Here is a 20583-nt window from a genome sequence, read left to right as displayed (position 1 = left end):
GGGCAAGGGGGTGTGCGCTCTTCCCCGCGGCGCCCACCCTCACTTTTCCCTTCCGCAGCCCCTATCCCGGCGCACCCCCTCCAACCCTGTCTCCCCAGCCCCAGGCCCTGTCGACCCCCGGCTGCCGAGGAAAAGACGGCGCCGAGAAGCCGGAGGGATGGAGTCAAGGAGTGAGCCCGCAGTCGCCGTGCCACCGGCCCTGCGGCGCGGGCGCGGGGCGCACGGGACTCCGCAGCGGATGCCCGCTGCAGATGCGGTGGCAGCTGCTGCAGCTGTGGCTGCGGCTGGGCGGGCGGCAGTGGCCGCGCAGCCCTCGGGGCCGGGAGGAGAGGAGCAGCCGCCAGTGCTACGCGCAGCCACTCGCCGATGCCGATGCCGCAGCCCGGGTCTCTCACCAGCACTCCCGGGCAGCCCCGGGGTCCAGGGCAAAAGCAAGGGAGAAAGCAGGGCTCACCGGCGGTGCGCGCGGCGTCCGCCTCGGCTCCGGCGCCCGTCAGCTCTGCTCCAGTCTCGCCCAGCCAGGAGCGCCAGAATCAGCTGCGGGTGCAGCGCACGAGCTTCCTACTTGAGACCTGGACGGGCTCCGGAGACTGAGCATGCCCAGTGCCGCTCCGCGAGTCCCGCGCAGGGAGCGGCGCCGGCGAGATTCCACTTCTCCAGGCTTTGGCGGCGGCTGCGCGTAGAGGCTGGAGGGGCCCGACCGGGCGGGGGCCGATCCCGAGAAAGGCGGGGCCGGGGGCGGGAGCAGGGGAGGAGGGGGCGGGCCGCGCTCCTAGTGCGACCCCTGCAGGCAGAGGCTTCGGAGCCTCTCGGACTAAGGTTCCCTCATCTGAGAAGATGACAGGGAGGCAACGCGGGCCAGGGAGCTGAGCCCCAACGCGATGCAGCCCGGCATCCCCTCCATGTGGCCCGGCGTCTGTCTGCACCAAAAGGCAGTTGGGTAACCTTATCTCTGGCTAGTCTTTTCTCCCACACGTCTGCACTCCCTTATAATGGGAAAATGTCCTCAGATGAGAACTGCCCACGCCTACCGAGCTGCAACTTGTAGGCGAGTTGTCCTTTCTTCTGCCTCCCTATCTAGAAGCCCAGGCAAATCACACACACACACCATTCCTTGATTTAAAAATCACAGCAAGATCACCTCAAGGGAGAAACACACCTGCAGGAAAGGAAAGGCATCATTTCCTTTTCACCTCCAGGAACATTTAACTGTAACTCAAATTTAAACAGACAAGCAAGGTCCTGATAAGAGAATACTCAGTAAGTAGTAATCAGTGCTCTGCCCCAGATCCTGGGAATGACATCCCCAAAGCATCCTTAGGGTTGTTCTTCACCAATGCAGTGGTTTTGGAACTTGAACCTGCGTCAGAATCGTCCAGAGGGTTTCTGTAAACACGGATTCCTGGGTCCCACTCCCAGAGTCTCTGAACGAGAAGGTCTGTGGTGTGGCCCAAGCATCTGTACATCCAACTTCCCAGGTGATGCTGGTGATGCTGGTCTGGGAACTACACCTTCGAGAATCACTGTTCTACATATGCACACAGCCACACCTAGGATGTCCTTCAGGAGGATTATGCTAAAAGTAAATTTATAGTAACTGCAAAGTAATGGCTCCTCCTCACTCATCCTCTTCCCCAAACCTCCAGAATACACTCCTTCTCCAAACAGCAAACTCACACCTCGCCCGTCTCTATTCTTCATGAGAGTACTCTATGAGGTTGGGGCCGGTGTTACTTTTTTCCTTCAAACATCATAAATTTATTGAGGACCCACAAAGTCTTATAGTTAGCCTAGGGGTAACAGTGAATAAAAAAGCCCAGACCCCTGCCTTCACAGAGCTTAGTCCAACGAGGTGGAGCAGACATCCACTAAACAATCACTCAAAAATGTCATTTCAAACATGAAAAGCGCCAGGAGGGAAATCTACTAAGTGTATATAAAAGGGTGTACAATGGGACCCTGACGCAGACTCGAGTAGGGTTGGAAGGAGTGTTGGGGGAAGATGCCTCATAGAAGGAGGGGTTTCTGCATTTGCACTCCAAAACCGCTCCCGTGAGCAATTTCCCTCAGACCCATCTGGAGGCCAACTGTCATATCGCTCTTCATATCGCTCCTTCCGGCAACACAAAAACAATATTGCCACTGAGATATCCCTATAAATACACGAAAGTGCTCATCCTTGGGGCTGTCTCTGCACCCCAAGATCCACCTATGGAGCCCGTGTACCACATACAGTCGGAGGCCGCAGTTTAATCCACTTTTGGAAAATGCACTCTGAATTTAAAAGCCTTCTAGTTCTAGCCTATGTCCTTACCGCCAACAGAGGCGAGGAAATTAGCTCAAGACTACCCCATCCCTCAGCAAGAAGGACGGGACCGGCCACCAGCCTTTCAGGCAGGTCCTCTTTCCGCAGGTACTCTATTCCCTCGGACCCCACAGCTCCTCGGGTCTCCCCAGAAGTCCGGCCTGGCCACCCCCGCTCTTAGGGTCCCGGGGCGGTAAACAGCGCCCTTCCCTCCCGGCTGGGTCTCCTCTGGACCCGGAGGAAAACCCGCGGTGGAGTCCTCGGCTGGCGGGGCGGGGCGGGGCGACGCGCGCAGGCGCAGTGGCCGCCAGGTTGGGCCGAGGAGGCGCCCGGCTCCACACCTGATGCAATCAGCCTTCCGGAAACGGGCCCGGCGGCCGCGCTCACGCAGGAAGCGCTTCTGCGCCCTCCCCCGGCCGCTGCGGCCTCCGCCTGGCTTCCGAGCCTCCTCGCCGCCCGGCTTCGCCCGGGGCGGAGGGCGACGTTCGGCATCCCACTGGGAACCCGCAGGAAGAGTCGGGAAGTCACCGCCAGAAAAAGCGAAATCCTTGGCTGCCCTAATAGTGACGTGGAAACGGCCAGCGAATGTTCCATGGCTGCAGGAGGAAATTCCCTTAATTATGTATTTCCAGAAAGGATGGGCTCGGGTGGGGGAGCTTTTAACCTTCCTTTGCTTTCTTGCTTCCTCCTTCGTCCTCCTCCCGAGACACAGCTTCTTTCTTCCTTACGGAAAGGGACGTTTATAGTAGTAGCCGTTTTAAGGCAGTGTGGGGAAGACTCCCTGATGCCACCCCTTCCCGTGTTGCGCCCCCCACCTCCCCCCGTCTTGCTTCATTTGTAACAGCACGTTATCTCTGCTACATAAAGCGTTCCACCAAGCACTCATTTTATAAATAAGTAATTGGTTTCTCTATACCTCATTTCAGTTTACAAAGAAAGTCATTTCTCGTTTCACCACCTCATGCAATTTTGATATCTATTGTGAGTGGATTTTTTTTCTTTCCATGCTGACTCACCCATGAATTGTTTTCCAAGGAAATGAAATATTCCAAAAGAATGTTTATAAAAAGCATGGAAGCAAAAATTAACTCTGTAAGTCCTTTAGGACCAAAGAGGGAAAGAAAAGGCAGATTCTAGGAATTTTAGTTGAAAGGATACTTAGATCATTCTAGAATCAAGTCTGGATCAACTCTTAGATGTTACAGAGGACCTCTCTGTAACTTTTCCTTACTTAACAGACCAATCAGCAGAACTGACCCTTGAATACGGATTTGACATCTCAGTCTAATGAAAAAATATATTTGTTATTTGCACAAACACTATACAAAGTGGAAGACTGTATTACAATGCTGTTTTTATTTCTTCAGTCCAAAGATTACAAAGTACAAAATGGGGGCAACAAAAAGAGATCCTATTACTTATGCCTACTTCTGAAATCATTGGTCTTTAAATAGTCCTTGATGTATCCAACCACTATACAATCTATCCAGCTATTTCTAAGATAACCAGAGGCAAGACATTAAATATTTCAATTACAGTGGAATGGAATTCTTCAGAAATTCCAGACATGAAGAAATCTTTTAAGTCAACATTTAGAGCGTCTAGTGTTTTCGCTTGATCATGTGGTGTATGAACTGTTCGAGGTTAAACCAAGGGAATTTTAATGATCACAACAAAATGCTAGGATTATGATCTGCCACTGTACTGGTTAAAAATACTTTAACAAAATGGAAATCAAAGTGAGATACAAAAATAACTGCAAAACTCATACCTACAATAAGAACTTTTCAGAACCCTATCTACTTTTTTATCTTGATGAATGTGTATTTCTCTTTTGGAATGTTCTGACATTTAGAGATCTGGATAATACCTTTACTTAAACAAAAATAGAGTCAAATGAATGTCAAAATGCCGAGGTGTAAAGTACAAATTCATCACAATCAGGTACTAGTTACAGACTAGCTAACCTTTATTGAGTGCTCAGCCTGTGCCAGACACTGGCTAAGGGTTTTACATAGGTTATTTAACTTAATCTCACAATTACCGTATGAGTTAGGTACTATTGTTATCCCTATGTTATTAGGTAATAGAAGTGAAGTTTGAGAATGTGGAGTCACTAACTCAAGGCACCACAAACCCATTCAGTGGCAGAACTGGGATTTGAACCATGGTGTTTGCCTGGAGCTTGAACTCTTAAATAACATTTTATACAGAAAAATGTAAATACAGAGAAAAGGATTGCGATTTTTGTCTCACATAAAAAAGGTATTGTACTTACTCTCCTTCCAAAGATAGGACCTCATAAGATTACTTTGTTGTCTACAGTAGGAAAGAACTTGTTCCTAAGTAATGAATTATAGTCCCCAAACTTAGACCAATCTTACCCACAGATATAAGGCAGATAATCAAATACCTAGTGACTTGGGGATGGGGGGTGCCAACAAGGCCTCCCCTCTGATGGACTGTCTCCATGTCTAGCTGGTTCCTCTAGTCCTAAACTATCCAATATGGTATCCAACATGGCACTAGCCACATATGGTTATTTAATTTATATTAATTAAAACTAGAATTAAAATTTCAGTTCCTCAGTCACATTAGCCCCAAGTGTTCAACAGCTACATGGGCTAATGGCTGCAGTCCTGGACAGTGCAAGTATAAAATACTTCCAACACTACAGAAAATGTTATTGGACAGTGCTGCTCTCATCCTTTATCCCAACAGTGTCAAGACTTTAATCTCTCCTCATACTTCACCATTCCTCCTCTGAGAGGAACCATGTTTCTAGCTCTGTCTAGTTTTTCCCTGAGCTTGAGTCTTATTTTTCCAAATTAAAACTATTATGTTGAATACTATCATGGAAAGATACGGGCTTTGCAGTAAGATCTTATCTCAATCCCAGCTCTTTTATTTACCATTTCTGTGACCTTGGGCAAGTTACTCAACTTCACTGAACCTTGATTTTCTTATCTAGAAAATGAACATCTTAATCTTTTTATCATCAGTTTGTTTAGGGTTAAGTGAAATAACACATGTAAATCATCTGGTAAGCCTCACAGAGCTTTCCTTCCTTCTATTCCTATTTCAGTTATTGACATCACCAATTACTCAGGTTGCCAAACTAGAAATCTCAGTTATCTGCATTTCTTCCTTCCTCTTCAAACACCCTCATCAAATTAGTCATCAAGCTCTGTAGCTTCCATCTTGGGGATGTTTCTCAAATCTGGGCCCTCCCCTCTGTTCCACTCCCACTGTCCTCACTGGCTTCTCATGCACTATTTCAGTATCCTGCTAACTGACCTCAGTGACACTCATCACTCAAAGTGCAAGCACTTCCTTCCTTCTGCCAGTGATCCTTCTAAAAAAAGATGCCGATGATGTCACTCCTCTCATTAAAAGCATTGATGACTTCCAGTTGCTTAAGGATAATAAAAACTACTAAACCTAAGGACTCACAGAACCACCCCCAACACCCGTTCCATTTCAAACCTACATTTGGACTCTACCACCAATCTCCTTTTCGGCTACCCCTCCCCCCACCTCCACACCCCCACCACTACACCCCCTGCACCAAAAACCAATGCTTCCTGAAGCATTCCTGGAACAGGTAATGTCCTTTCTTGTCTCTGCCCTTGCACACACCCTTCTCAGGCTGAACTGACCCTTTCATGTCTTCTTTACCTGGCAAAATCCTTTGTATTCTTTCTTATTACATCCTCTATAAAAGCTTAGTCAACTCCCCTAGGAAAATGTGGTGACTAGCTCATCCGTGATGCCACAGATTAAAGAGTGTAGATGCTGTATTTGGGCTACCTGGGTTTAAATACTGGTTGCACCACAATCCCACTGGTGGTTTTGGGAAAGTGACTTACCCTCTCCCAACCTCACTTTCCTCATCTGAAAAAGCTGATAATCATAGCATGTACAACTTTGTACTGTTGACAGTATATACTGAGATAATGCACATAAAGCTCATAATAATTTGCCTGTCTCAGAGGTAAGCATTCAACATATAGTGCCTTAAAATTATTACTGTTATGGTTAGTATTTATCTATTTTATCTTTTTGTCTCTATGTGGCTTTTTTTACATTATAATTGAAAAAATTTTACAGTTCACATTTATATTTAACTTTACATTAAGTTAAAAAAGGTTTTATTACAGAAGTAATTGATAATCATTGAACAAAATTTAGGAAACAATGATAACAAATGAAAAAGATGAAATTCTGTATTGTTTGAGACACTTCTTGGTTGCAAACAAAGCGAACCCTCCCTCTCTAGTTAATTTATCCAGAAAGATATTACAGGAGGGTTGTCAAGTAACCCACTGCATCAACATATAGATGGAGACTTGGTTCAGAAAAGGATCCAGATCTATAGAAGACTGGCAGCAAACAACACAGACCAGACTATGGCACACTGTGTTGCCATTGGCCTCACTCCACTGGGCCGCTTGCTGTGGCCACTATTCCTGGACCTTTGCAACTTAGCATCACATTCTCCCTATTCAAGTTCACAGGTGGAACTACCCAAGGTCACATGCCCATCCCTCAGCAACTAGAAGGCAAAGAGACGGAATGTTTGCCTCCCTTCAGATTCCCTGTTGGGAAGTGGGGCTCTCCCACAAGCCAAACTCATACAATAGAGGAATTCACCAAAAATGGAAAGAGGGTCTTTACCCCTCCCCGACTCTTCCACCCTGTGATGCTTTACTCATACTTGATCACTCACTGGCAAATATGTACTTCCGTATTTTTGTGCCTTTGCTTATGCTGTTCACTTTGCCTGGAATATACTCCCTGCTTCACATGTTGACCCACTCCAACCTCCTTCACCTTGTCCACTTTTCAAAATCATAGTCACTCTTCAAAGGCCAAAATTGCTTCTTGAATCTACTGCACAGGCTATGAAACCAAGCAGGACCCAGTGGGGCCCTCTTAGATACAAAAGCCCCTCTGTATCCCCCATTTCTTGCTTGTAGAAAAAGTCTTTAGTCTCCTAGGCCTTCCTTGTTCCAAAGAGCAGGAAGAAGCAGTTACTGATTAGGGAAGTGAAGGAATGCAGAAACAAAGGAAAAGCAGTTAAAACAAGAAAAGTAATGACAATAATTTAGCAATGACAACCTAGTTCCTCCTCAAGGGATACACATTACAATCTGACAATCTTTAAGTTGTTCTGCAGGAACTAAGACACATCCCCACCCAGGTGGAGGATGCTGTCCACAAGCATGTAGACCCCAGAATGGTTGGAACCAGAAGGTTCACGATTAAGATTCCTAGAACCTCACCCTGTTACCTCATCAACCAATGCACCCTGCAGCCCTCACCTCAAACATTGCCTTTAAAAACCCCAACCTGAAAGGCATCGTGGAGTTCAGGTCTTAAAGCATAAGCCACGGCTACTCCTTGCTTGGTGCCCTGCAAATAAACACTATGCTTTCCTTCACCACAATCCAAAGTCAGTAAACTGGCTTTTTGTTTAGTGGGTGAGCAGCCCCAAGTTTGGTTCGGTAACAACAATTAATTGCTCACTTTTTGATTTCAGAGTATATGTTTTTGTAGCCCCCCATATGTGCAGTTAAATGTATCATTCTTTAATGCTATATTGTGAACCCCTATTTTCAGCTTTATCACACAAAAGACACTTGATAATATCTGTTTAATGAATGAACAAAGAGAAAGGGAAAATTCGTTTTTATTAATGTACTGTACTAAGCACTTTACAATTTTAACTCAATTTATTCTCAACATATAACTCAATTTTTCCTTGGGCTGTATCACCATTTTAAAACAGGAAACAGGCACAGAGGAGTTGAGTTACTTTTCCAAGGTCACACAGCTATTAAAAGACAGAGGCAGAATTTGAGCAAGGCAGTCTCGATTCAGAGCTTAGGTTCTTACCTAATGAGATGTTATGACTCTGTGAAAGATCCTTTTTCTAGGGAATTCCACCATGTTTTTTTTTTTTAAACCCTGACAGCTTCCTAGTAAGAAGAGAAAGCTAATTAAATTTCTCTATAAATTTTAACTATTAAAAATTTTTAGTAAATTTTATAAATACTTATTCCTTGGTTCTTAAACAATGATAATGCATGGATTCTTTTCAGGGATTCATAGAAACGCAATTTACAAGCACGAAAGCATACAATAAAGTTCATCACATTCTTTGTCTCTGCATTTCCCCCAGGTTACCAAGAGTTGTTACTGCAGACACTGACATTTTATTGAACTGGCTCTGGCTACAAAAAATTTATGTTCTTATGGTCAGGGCAGTCTTCCTCCCTAGTTGTATGATATCCTCTCACCTCTTTAAAATCCTTGTTTTGCTTATCTTCAGAGAGTAGAAATTTGAGTCCTGAGTACCAGTGTACCTGATGTCTCCCTTAATTATCTGCACAGATAAGGGCAAGAATTTAAATATTGTAAATGGAGGAAGACCATCACTTTCATGTTCAAAGCGTACAACAAAAATACCATCCAATTTTAAATTCATATAAACATAATTAAATAGAAAGGGGAAGTCTGAAATAAAGAATGTTGAAAGACCAAAGAGGTTATAAAAGAAACAGAAATCATTAACAAGAGAAAAATGCTTCACTCATACCAGAGAGACAAGAACTATATTGCTAATTGGCAAAGGAATTGATCGTCTCCTTGTCAAGCAAAGAATGAATCATCTCCTTTCTCTACTTGTTCCTGCCAAGTAACTTCCACTTTTAAGCACCTCATTGCAAGGTCCACAGAAATAAAGTAAGTAAAGGAAGGAAGGAAGAAAGAGAGAAAGGAAGGGAATGAGGCAGGGGAGAGTGGCAGAGAGAGAGACAGACGGACAGAAAGGGAAAATGGAGAAAAAGATCTAAAGAGCTCTTTGATTTAAGAGATTATTATTATAAATAAACTTATGTCATTCAGCTAAATGAAGCCTAGCCCCTTACAAATATATGAGTGAAAAAGTAGAATTTGGGAGAAGAAGAGGCATCAGTATAGGAAAAAGAAGTGTGATTAAAAGCAATAGCACAGAATTAATAATGAACATGGAGGTTAGATATCAGAAAAAAAAAAGATTCTTGGTAAAGTCAATTAAATAAAAGGAAAGACTTCAAAGGGATATAATAAATGCACCATCCCTTGAGACATTAAATATTAACCTGGACAAAGAACTAGAATATATTTTGTAGAAAGGAATCCTTTCTGACAAGCTGGTAGATTAGCTCTAATTGGTTTTTCCACCTCTAATTTCTTTGAATCTCTGAAATGCTATTCTTAGAAGAGTTTTCTTTGAGGATGAATTTTCGGTTTTTATTTTAATGAAATGAGTTATGATTTCTCATGAATATGGTTTCCAAGACAGTGACTTTGCAAGAAATTATTGTTATTTAGATTATGAAAGTTAAAAGGCAAAGTTACAGATACCTAAAGCTAACATAATATTGTATGTCAGCTATATTTCAATAAAAAGGGGGGAAAAATCAAAGTCACAGCATTGGTAAACATGATAAATTCCAATATGTTTTCTTTCATTGTGCGCTAGTAGTAGTCTTGGGGAAAAATCCCAAGAAATGAAGGAATAGGCTGCACTCCCAAAACAGGAGAGTTGGAGCAGGCAAATATTCTAAATATTCTAGCAGTTTTTACCTTTTCATTCTAGATTCTTACCCTGTCTAGAAAGTTATGACTGAGAGAAAAACATTTAGGTTCCATTGAAATGATGTCAAATTTTGTATTATTGAATCAGGTAATAGTTCTGAGGAGATAGGGGGCCATATCATCATATACATGTTATTTATTGTAAGAAAAGAGCTAAATTAGATATACACTAGAAAAAAATTTGCGTCATGCCTTTTAATTTTCTTAGGGAACATTTTGCTTAAGAAAAGAAGAGAAAACACTAAGTGAAACAGGAGGTATACCTGTTTCTCCTTACATTTATAGTGATTTTCAAAGCAGAGCTATCTACATACTTTGATAAATGTTATTGCTTTTCTGTGAATAAAAATATGATTGAAAAAAATAGTCTTGATTAATACTTTTTAATCCCTAGATCATAAAGATATTTTCCGCTATTATTTTCTGAAGATTTCAAGTTTTGTATATTTTATTTTGTTTTTATATTTAAATCTTTAATTTGTTTTCTAATGTGGTATGAGATATGAGCATACTTTTACAAGTAGAAAGCCAACTGTTTTAATGCCATGTGTTGAACAGTCCTTCTTGTCTATAATGCCACTTCTGTCAAATACCAACCTCTCACTGGCCTGTTCCTAGGTTCTCTATTCCCTTCCACTAATTGATATTTCTATTCTTGTGCTAATATTGCACTATTTTCATTTATATACCTTTGCAATATACCTTGATATCTGGTAGATGGGCCTCTATTTTTTCTTCTGCTTTATTGACTACCTTAGACCTTCACTCACAATATCTCTTCCTTACAAAATTTATAATAAATATATCACTTTGATAAATATGTTTAGAATTTTAATTTGTATTAGATTAATTTGAGGAGAACTGACATTTTTGCTCTATTGAATAATCACATAAGTGTATTATATTTTTCCATTTATTTAAAAATCTTTAATTTAACAAATAATCTCTACATCTACTAAACTCTGAGCCCATCAAAACCCACATAACTTTTCAAGCTTGAGAATAGTATTAGTAAGAGGACTTTACTCTGTATATTGTCCTAAATCCGCTGCTACTTTGGCTGAGACAAAATTCCTGTACAGAAGTCTATTGTTCTCAGTTAATTTTTACTGGATCGGATCTTCAAAAAAGTCAATGATATGAAGAAAGTCAGTCAAGCACATTGCCTTTGTCAAAATGACTGATGTTTGTATAAATCCAGTGTAGTTAGGATTATCAGCCTCAATTCCAATGAGGTTTAAGATGGCAATGCCTCATTTAAATTAATGTCAGATTTACAAGGAAAGTCACAAAGAAAAAAAATAAACAGATTTCTCTCCTTTAACCAGTATATTTGGATTGCTTACATTTAATAGAGCAGTCTAAACACACTAGAGTCCCTAGAGCAACCACTAAAAGAGAGAGAAACATAGCTAAAAAATGCAATACATAAGGTAAAATAGAATACTGAAAGTATTTAAATAATGCAAAAGAATACAGGAAAGGAAGAAGAAAAGAGCAAAACATAGGAAACAAACAGAAAAATAGTAAAATTGTGGACCTATCCAGACATATTAATAATTACATTAAATGTAAATAGTCTAAACCCTCTAATTAAAAGACTATGATTCTCAGATTAGCTATAAAGATAGAAGCCTCAATTATATGCTATCTACAAGAAAGCAATTTAAATATAATTATATAGATAAATTAAAAGATCAGGAAAAATATATGATGAAAATACAATCAAATGTTATTATTTTGCTAGGGCTGCCATAACAAAATATAACAGCCTGGGTGACTTAAACAACAGAAGTTTATTTTCCTCACCGTGCTGGAGACTGGAAGCCCAAGATCAAAGTGCTGGCAGGACTGATTTCTCGTGAGGTCTCTCTCTGTGGCTTGCAGATCACTTCCTTCTCCCTGGGTCCTCACATGACCTTTCCTCTGAGCAAGTACCTGCCTAGTGTCTCTTCCTTTTCTTTTAAGGACACCAGTCACATTAGATTAGGGCCCATCCACATGACTCCATTTAACTTTAATTACCTCTATAGAGACCCTATCTCCAAATACAGTCACAGTTTGAAGTAGGAGAGGTTTCTGCTTTAACATATAAATTTGGAGAGTAGGGGCATAATTCAGTCCATAACATCAAAAGAAGCTGGACTAGTTGTATTTGTATCAGATAAAGTAGGCTTCAGAACAAGGAAAATTACTAGAGTTAAAGACAGACATTATATAATGAAAAATGGATTGATTCATCAATAACTCACAACAATCTTGATGTGTGTGCACCTAAAAATCAGAGGTCAAAAACACACAAAGCAAAAACTGATAGAAGTGCAAATACACAAATTATACATGGAGTCTTCAACATTCCACTCTCAGTAGTGAATAAAACAGCAGATTAAAAAAACAACAAGGATATAGAAGATCTGAATACTCCAGCCACCAACTTGACTTAATTGACATTTATAGAACATTCTGGCTAACAACAGCAGAATACACAATTGTTTCAGGTACACAGGAAAAAAATGAAATCATTCTAAGATTTTTCTCTGCTCATAACAGAATTAAACTAGAAATCAATAATAGAATGATATCTGGAAAATCCCCAAATACTTGAAAATTAAACAATGCACTCCTAAGTAATCCATTAGTCAAAGGAGAAATCTCAGGGAAAATTAGAAAACTGTTTGAATGCAAATACAAAATATCAAAATTTGTGGAATGTAGCTAAGTGTTTAGAGGAATGTTTATAGCATTAAATACATTTTTTAAAAGGAAAGGACTCAAATCAATAGTCTAAACTTTCATGCTAAACAAAATAAAACAAACAAACAAAAAAAGAGGAAATTAAGCCCAAAGTAAGTAGTACAAAGGAAATAACAGAGTATTAAATACTAGAAAAAATAATAGAAAAAAAATCAATGAAAATAAATGCTGGTTCCTTAAAACAAACCAATAAAATTGGGAAGCCTCTAGTTAGACTGATAAAGGAAAAATAAAATTTACAAATTACCAATACCACGTTAATAAAACAATATTAACTTTATCCTAATAAATCTGATGTCCTGGGTGAAATGCACAAATTCCTTAAAAAACAAAAATTGCCAAAAGTGACCCAAGAGGGGAAAGAAAACTTGAAGAGTGCTATGTACATTACAGAAATTGAAAAGTTCAAGCCACAAGTGAATTTTATGAAACTTTAAAAGAAGAAATAATAAAACTTCTAAATAAACTTTTTCATAAAATAGAAAAGGAGGAAAAATTTCCTCATTTTATTGAAGCCAGAATCACCCTGATACCAGACAAACACTGATAAGGAAAGAGAAATACAGAGAATGTAGATGTAAAATCTCAAAAAAACTTTAGCAAATTGCATCCAACTACACATACACATACTGTTGTACAAGTGTGTGTGTGTGTGTGTGTGTTAAACATGTTAAAAGAATTCAGATTAGAAAGAAAGAAGTAAAACTGCCTTTATTTGCAAATGTTACATGATGTTTTATATAGATAATCCAACTGAATCTATAATAAACCTATCAGAACCAAAAAGGAAATGTAAAAAGGTCACAGGGTACAAGGCCAACACTCGCACACACAAAAACTCAATTTCTATTTACAAGCAATGAACAACTAAAACAGTTGTTTTAATTAAGATAGCATCAAAACATTGTATTTCTATTTACTAGTAATGACAGAAAATTTTAAAAACATAATAGCATAAAAATATCAGGAATAAAAATGAAAGATGTGTAAAAGCTTTATACCTAAATCTCCAAAATATTGCTGAGAAATCTTAAAGAAAACCTAATTAAATGAAATGTTTAAAAAAAAACCTAATTAAATGTTTGTGGATTGGAGGAATCAATATTAGTAAGGTGGCAATGGCCCCTATGTTGTTCTGTAGAGTCAATGCAATCCCAGCCAAAATCCTTGCGTACTTGTGCAAAGGAGTTGAAAAGTAAATTTTAAAATTTATATAGAAAGGCAAAGGACTTAAAATAATTTTTTAAAAAAGCCGCTCCCACATTTTAGGTTTTTATTATAGCAGCACCTCATTTCCAGGTACCAATATCAGTTTTAGTTACGAATTGCTGTATAATAAATTACTCCTTACAGCTGAGAAGCACAAACATTTATTGTCTCACCATTTCTATGGGGCAAACATCTGGAAGCATCTTAGCTGGAGTCTCTCAAGGTCTCTCATGAGATTACAGTCAAGCTGTTAGCTGGGACTGCAGTCATCTGAAGGCTGGACGAGGGAAAATCTTCACCCACACTTGCTCATGTGATTTTAGGCAATCCTCAGTTTCTAACTGGCTGTTAGCCAGACACCTCAGTTCCTCCTCCTATGAGCAGCCTGAGTGTCTTCACAATTTGGCTGGAATCCCCTAGAGCAAGTGACCCAAGATAAGGGGAGGGTGAGAGAGACGGCACAAGACAGACCAGGACAGACCAGGACAGACTGATGCCATGGTGTCTCCTAGGGTTTATTTTTCATTTCTGTGTAAATAATATTAAAAGAATTCACAACTTTTTATCAAATGTCACATTTTTTCATGAAAGAAGAGGTTTTAAATTTTTCCATGAGAAAACTATAGGGCTTCATTTTAAATAAATGATGATAATACTATTAATAAAATAAAAATAAGTGAAATGTTCCGAGCACTTACTATGTCCCAGGCACTCCACTGCACACATGTTAAGAGCATGGTCTTTGGCACAGACTGACTGCTGTTGCCTTTCTGACCCACCACTTACTGGTTATGTTCCTCTGGGCAAGTTCTTAAACTCTCGGTGCCTCAGTTTCCTCATCTGTAAAATGGAGGTAATAATAATATTCACCTCATAGAGTTGTTATGAAAATTAAGTGGGTCACAATACATGGATCACTAAGGGGCTGGCATCTAAGAAGCATTTTGTAAGATTTAGCTAATATCCATGTTAGGTAGCATTTACAAATGTCTTCTCATTTAATACTCAGAATACCCTAGGGGGTAAGAACAATTATTATTTGACCCCATAGGAAAAGCAGTTGAGCCTTGGAGATGTAAGTTAAGTAATTCATCTAAATGTACATGAATGAGTGGCAGAACTGAGTTCTATGCAATTCTTTGGCCAGAGGTTACTGAAAAAAAATTAAAAGTCCCAGATTGGGGTGGAGAGAGATCAAAAGTGAAGATAGAATCTAGATCAGAGAACTCACTAGCAACTATAATTGTTTGGAAGTTATTTTAAAAGAATATTGAAATAGAAGAAATTTTCTTTCTTTCTAGTACCTAGTTGTCCAAATGACCACATAGTTCTTACAGGAAAAGTGAACATAAAATATCAGAGAGCAGATAATCTGGCAAGAGAATAGTGAAGTGGAAGAAAGACGTTTGAAAACCTGCTACCCATCTCAGAAGTCTAACTGCCATTGGAGTCCCTCTTCTATGGTACTAAGTTGGAATGTTTTCAATAGCCAGAATTGCTTTTGCTTCTAGCTACCTACCTGCCACTCAGGGTATGATGGACATTAGACCTGTCCACAAATATTCAGTTATCCTCTTCCTGGGAACATGGTGGAACTGCATTTCCCATCCTCCTTTTAAATCAAGCATGGCCATACGGCTTGCTTTGTCCAGTGAAATATGAGTGGAAATGATGTGTGTCAGTACCAAGTGGAAACTTTAAGAACCAATATACCTTTTGCTCCTGTTCAAGTGGTATCTCCTTCAGCCTGGATCCTTGAAGGAATACAGTGCGCAGAGCCTCCCCTTGACCTTCTTTGGACATGAAATATGAGCAGCTAGGAAACCACTGCCATTTAAAGCCACTGAGATTTGGGAGTTGTTTGTCACTCCAGGATAATCCATCTGTTCTGGGATGATTATGCACAGTTTCAAAATCTTCTTTTTAAGAATTGTGACATCTGGGAGAAGATGGCGGAGTAGAAGGACGCTCGCAGGTCACCCTCTCCCACAAATACACCAAGACCCACATTTACAGACCCACTCAGCCAACCAGAGCACCTGTGGAACTCCGACAGAACATCGCCCTCTTCAAAAGATAAAGACGCCAAAAATCTGGTAGGAGAGAAGGAAAAAAGAAAGAACAAAAGGCAAAGCAGCGCGGGACGGGTCCCACGGGGAGGGAGCGGCAAAGGAGGACTGGCGCTCGCTCGCTGGGTCTCCCCTCTCCAACTGAGAGGCCAGCGGGACGGAGGAGGAGCCTCCGAGGCTCGGATCTGTACAGAGCAGCCCTTGACTAACAGAACTAAGTTAAACGGGAACAGAGCGTCCCCCCGACACCCAGCCTGAGATGCGGGCCGGCAGCGACGGGCAGGGCCAGGCTGCACAAGCCGGGCGGAGGACGGAAGTGGCTGCACGGAGGCAGCCCCGGGGGAACGCAAGGGGCTGCGCGCCGTGGCTGTGGGTGCACAGGGCAGAACAACCTGGGCCCTCCATAAAACAGCAAGGTTGATGTGCTCTCGGGGGAAGGGTGCACACCCCCATCTCTGAAAACCCGCGGAAAGTTTTCGGGGGAAGAGAGGCGGGGCTCAGGCACAGCCGCCATATCCTCCGCGCTTAGCACTCAGGCGGGGGCGGGGGCGAAACCTGCATCCGCACCGAAGGGCTTAGCAGCCTCAAAGACCAGACTGAGACTGGCCTGTAGCCCGGGGCAGATAGGATCCTTCCATCCTGGTCCCTCAGAGAACTTGCTCCACAAAGACAAACAAGGAGCTGGGTTTTGGCTCGGAGCAGGGACAGGGCTGTCCCTCGGTCTTCCCCGATCCCACCTGCAGAGCGCCGACCAGGGCGGAGCGCGCAGCCGCACAGAGAGCGAAACTACCGGCGGCGCAGGTAGAGGGAGAGTGCCCCCCCCCCCCCCGCCTTTCGGGCAGGAACACAGCCCCTGACCGAGGTGCTGGGAGGGGGCACGACCCGCCTTCCTACCCGACCAGTCTGCAACATCTGACTGCGGCATCCGGAGGGGCAGTGACCCACCCACCCACAGCAGAGGAGAGCTGCACCTGACCCAGTGTTAGGAGGCGCGATCTGCTTGCCAACAGGTGCTGGGAGCAGCACAGAAGAGGGCGCCAACGGAGGGCCTCTGAAAACAGCAAGCTGAGCTTCCAAAACAGGACGAAGACAGAAAGACTTCACATTAAAAGCACACAGACTCCAGGAGAACACCGACAAACCCACCCCACCCCCCCTTTTTTTTTAAATCTGTTTTTACCTGTTCTATTTTCTATTACTCTCTTAATCTTTACTTCCTAATTCATTTCTATTTCTCTTGGGTTTTGATGTCCTGCTATTGATTAGACACAGGTTTCAAATACATCTATTCATCTCCCCCCCCCTTTTTTGTAAAGGTTTTAAAAGGACGTCTCAACCTGATTAATACTCTGCTTCAACTCGCTCTTCTATTATTCATTATACACTGTTTTCAAACCCTCTTTCTCCCTTCTTTTAAAATTTTTTCTCTCTCTCTTATTTTTTTTTTCTTTTTTTCCTAAGTTCTATTCCTAAATAGGCATCAGATAGATAAAATCCTTAAGGACCAAAATAAACAACTGATACTCCATAAACCACAGTGCCAAAGAGGTATGAGCAAGATGAAGAAGCAGAAAAACCTTTCCCAATTAAAAGAACAAGAGAAATCCCCTGAAAGAAAGATCAACGAAATAGACATCGATAGCCTACTAGATCAAGATTTCAAAAAAGGAGTGATCGAATTGCTGAAGGAATTAAAAGAGATAGTGTTTAGAGATATAAAATATGTCAAAAGTGAAATTGAAGCTATAAAGAAGAGCCAAGTAGAATGGCTAAACTCATTGACAGAGATGAGGAATGATCTAATAGCTGTGCAAAGCCGACTAGATAATGCAGAGGAACGAATTAGTGATCTAGAAGACAGGGCAATAGAAAGCACCCATTCAGAAGAACTACAAGAGAAGCAAATAAAAAATAATGAAAATAGCATAAGGGACCTATGGGATAATATAAAGCATCCCAATCTTCACATAATAGGGGTCCCAGAAGGAGAAGAAAGATCAAAGGGGATTGAAAAGGTTTTTGAAGAAATCATGACTGAAAACTTCCCAAACTTAAAGAAGGAATCAGATATCCAAGTACAGGAAGCTCAGAGGGTCCCAAACAGGAAGAACCCAAATAGACCCACACCAAGACATATCATAATCAAGATGGCCAGAGTCAAGGATAAAGAAATGATTCTAAAGGCAGCAAGAGAAAAGCAAAGAGTAAGTTACAAGGGAACCCCCATAAGGCTCTCAGCTGATTTCTCTACACAAACACTACAGGCCAGAAGGGAGTGGCAAGATATATTCAAAGCCCTGGATGAAAAAAAGATGCAGCCTAGGGTCCTTTATCCAGCAAGGCTATCCTTGAGGATAGAAGGAGAAATAAAGAGTTTCACAGACAAAAAAAAGCTGCAGGAGTTTAGCAACACTAAGCCCATGCTAAAAGAAATATTGAAAGGGCTATTCTAAATAGAAAAGCAGCAGGATGCTACAGAAATGAGAAACGCACAACTGGAAAGGTGATAACTCATGAATTACAAATAAAGTAAACATGAAATTATAAAAGAAGACATACAAATCACTGAGAGTGGGAGAGGGAGGCAGGGAAATATAGAATATTTTTTCTTTCTTTTTTAAATTTTTTTAACAGTAGGATGGGTTTGAGATCATGTTACTATCAGTTTAATAAAAACAGTTATAGTAATGGGTTGATAGGTTTACAAAAAAGGGTAACCACAAGCCAAAAATTTACAAAGGAGTCACAAAAATTAAATAAAATCCATGATAATACAAAGGAAAATTACCAAACCACAAAAGGAAGAAGAAAGGAACAAAGAGGATATACCAATTAAACTGCAAAGATAAGTTCAAAATGGCAATAAACACACATCTATCATTAATTACTGTAAATGTTAATGGACTAAATGCTCCAGTCAAAAGACACAGAGTGGCAGACTGGATAATAAAGCAAGAACCTTCAATATGCTGCATACAAGAGACCCACTTTAGGGAGAAGGACACATATAGATTGAGGGTGAAAGGATGGAAAAGGATATTCCATGCAAATGGAAAAGCCAAAAAAGCAGGTGTTGCAGTACTGATTTCAGACAAAATAGACTTTAAAACAAAGGCCATAAAGAAAGATAAAGAAGGACATTTTATAATGATTAAAAGAGTGATACAAGATGAGGATATTACACTCGTTAATATATATGCACCCAATATAGGAGCACCTAAGTACATACAAGAATTACTAACAGAGATAAAGGGGGATATTGATGGGAATACAATCATAGTTGGAGATTTTAACACTGCATTAACATCACTAGACAGATCTTCCACACAGAAAATAAACAAGGCAACAGAGAAATTAAATACTACAATAGAAAAACTAGATTTGCTGGATATTTTCAGAGCATTACACCCCCCAAAAATAGGATATACATTCTTTTCAAGTGCACATGGAACATTTTCCAGGATCGATCATGTACTTGGGCACAAAAGAAACCTCAACAATTTTAAGAAGATAGAAATTATCTCAAGCATCTTTACTGACCACAATGCCATGAAACTGGAAATCAACAACAGAGAAACAAAGGAGAAAAAAAGGAAAGCATGGAGATTAAACAATATGTTATTGAAAAAACAATGGATCAATGAGGGAATCAAAGCTGAAATTAAAAAATACCTTGAGACAAATGATAATGAAAGCACAACCACTCAAAACCTATGGGACACAGCAAAGGCAGTGCTAAGAGGGAAGTTTATTGCGATACAGGCCTTCCTCAAAAAAGAAGAACAATCTCAAATAAACAATTTAACCCACCACCTGAATGAATTAGAAAAAGAAGAACAAAAAGCCCCAAAAAGCAGCAGAAGGAAGGAAATAATAAAGATCAGAGGGGAATTAAATACAATAGAGATTAACAAGACCATAGAAAAAATCAACCAAACCAAAAGCTGGTTTTTTGAAAAAGTAAATAAAATCGACAAACCTCTGGCCAAACTCACAAAGAAGAAAAAAGAGAGAGCACAAATTAGCAAAATAAGAAAGGAAAATGGAGAAATTACAACAAACAAAATAGAAATACAGAATATCATACGAGAATATTATGAAAAACTATATGGAACCAAACTGGATAACCTAGAGGAGATGGACAAGTTTCTGGAAACATACTGTCCACCAAAACTGAATCAAGAAGAATCTGAACACTTGAACAATCCAATCACTAGAAAGGAAATAGAAATAGCAATTAAAAACCTCCCTACAAATAAAAGTCCAGGACCGGACGGCTTCACCGGGGAATTCTACCAAACATACAAAGAAGAACTCATACCAGTCCTTCTCAAACTCTTCCAGACGATTGAAAAGGAGGGAATACTCCCAAACTCATTCTATGAAGCCACCATCACCCTGATACCAAAACCAGGCAAAGACACTACAAAAAAAGAAAATTATAGGCCAATATCACTGATGAACATAGACGCCAAAATCCTCACCAAAATTTTAGCAAATAGAATCCAACAACACATAAAAAAGATTATACATCATGACCAAGTGGGGTTCATACCAGGGACACAAGGCTGGTTCAACATACGCAAATCAATCAGTGTAATA

The 20583-nt window shown here is 40.7% G+C and overlaps 1 protein-coding gene across 11 annotated transcripts in view; it reads right to left on the bottom strand.

Annotated features, from left to right (window-relative positions):
• Positions 1-650, bottom strand: part of APBB2 (amyloid beta precursor protein binding family B member 2) — a 333398-nt gene extending 332748 nt beyond the window's left edge. For all 11 annotated transcript variants that reach the window (XM_064487170.1, XM_064487174.1, XM_064487137.1 and 8 more), the window contains exon 1: positions 455-650. The gene's annotated coding sequence lies outside the window, so the exon portion shown is untranslated. The remainder of the gene's footprint in view (positions 1-454) is intronic.
• Between the last annotated feature and the right edge of the window lie 19933 nt (positions 651-20583).

The sequence above is a fragment of the Camelus dromedarius genome, chromosome 1, assembly GCF_036321535.1.
Source record: "Camelus dromedarius isolate mCamDro1 chromosome 1, mCamDro1.pat, whole genome shotgun sequence".
In the NCBI taxonomy this organism is placed as follows: Eukaryota; Metazoa; Chordata; class Mammalia; order Artiodactyla; family Camelidae; genus Camelus; species Camelus dromedarius.
The sequence above is the reverse complement of the archived record's forward strand: the minus strand, read 5'-3'. Positions and strand labels throughout refer to the sequence as shown.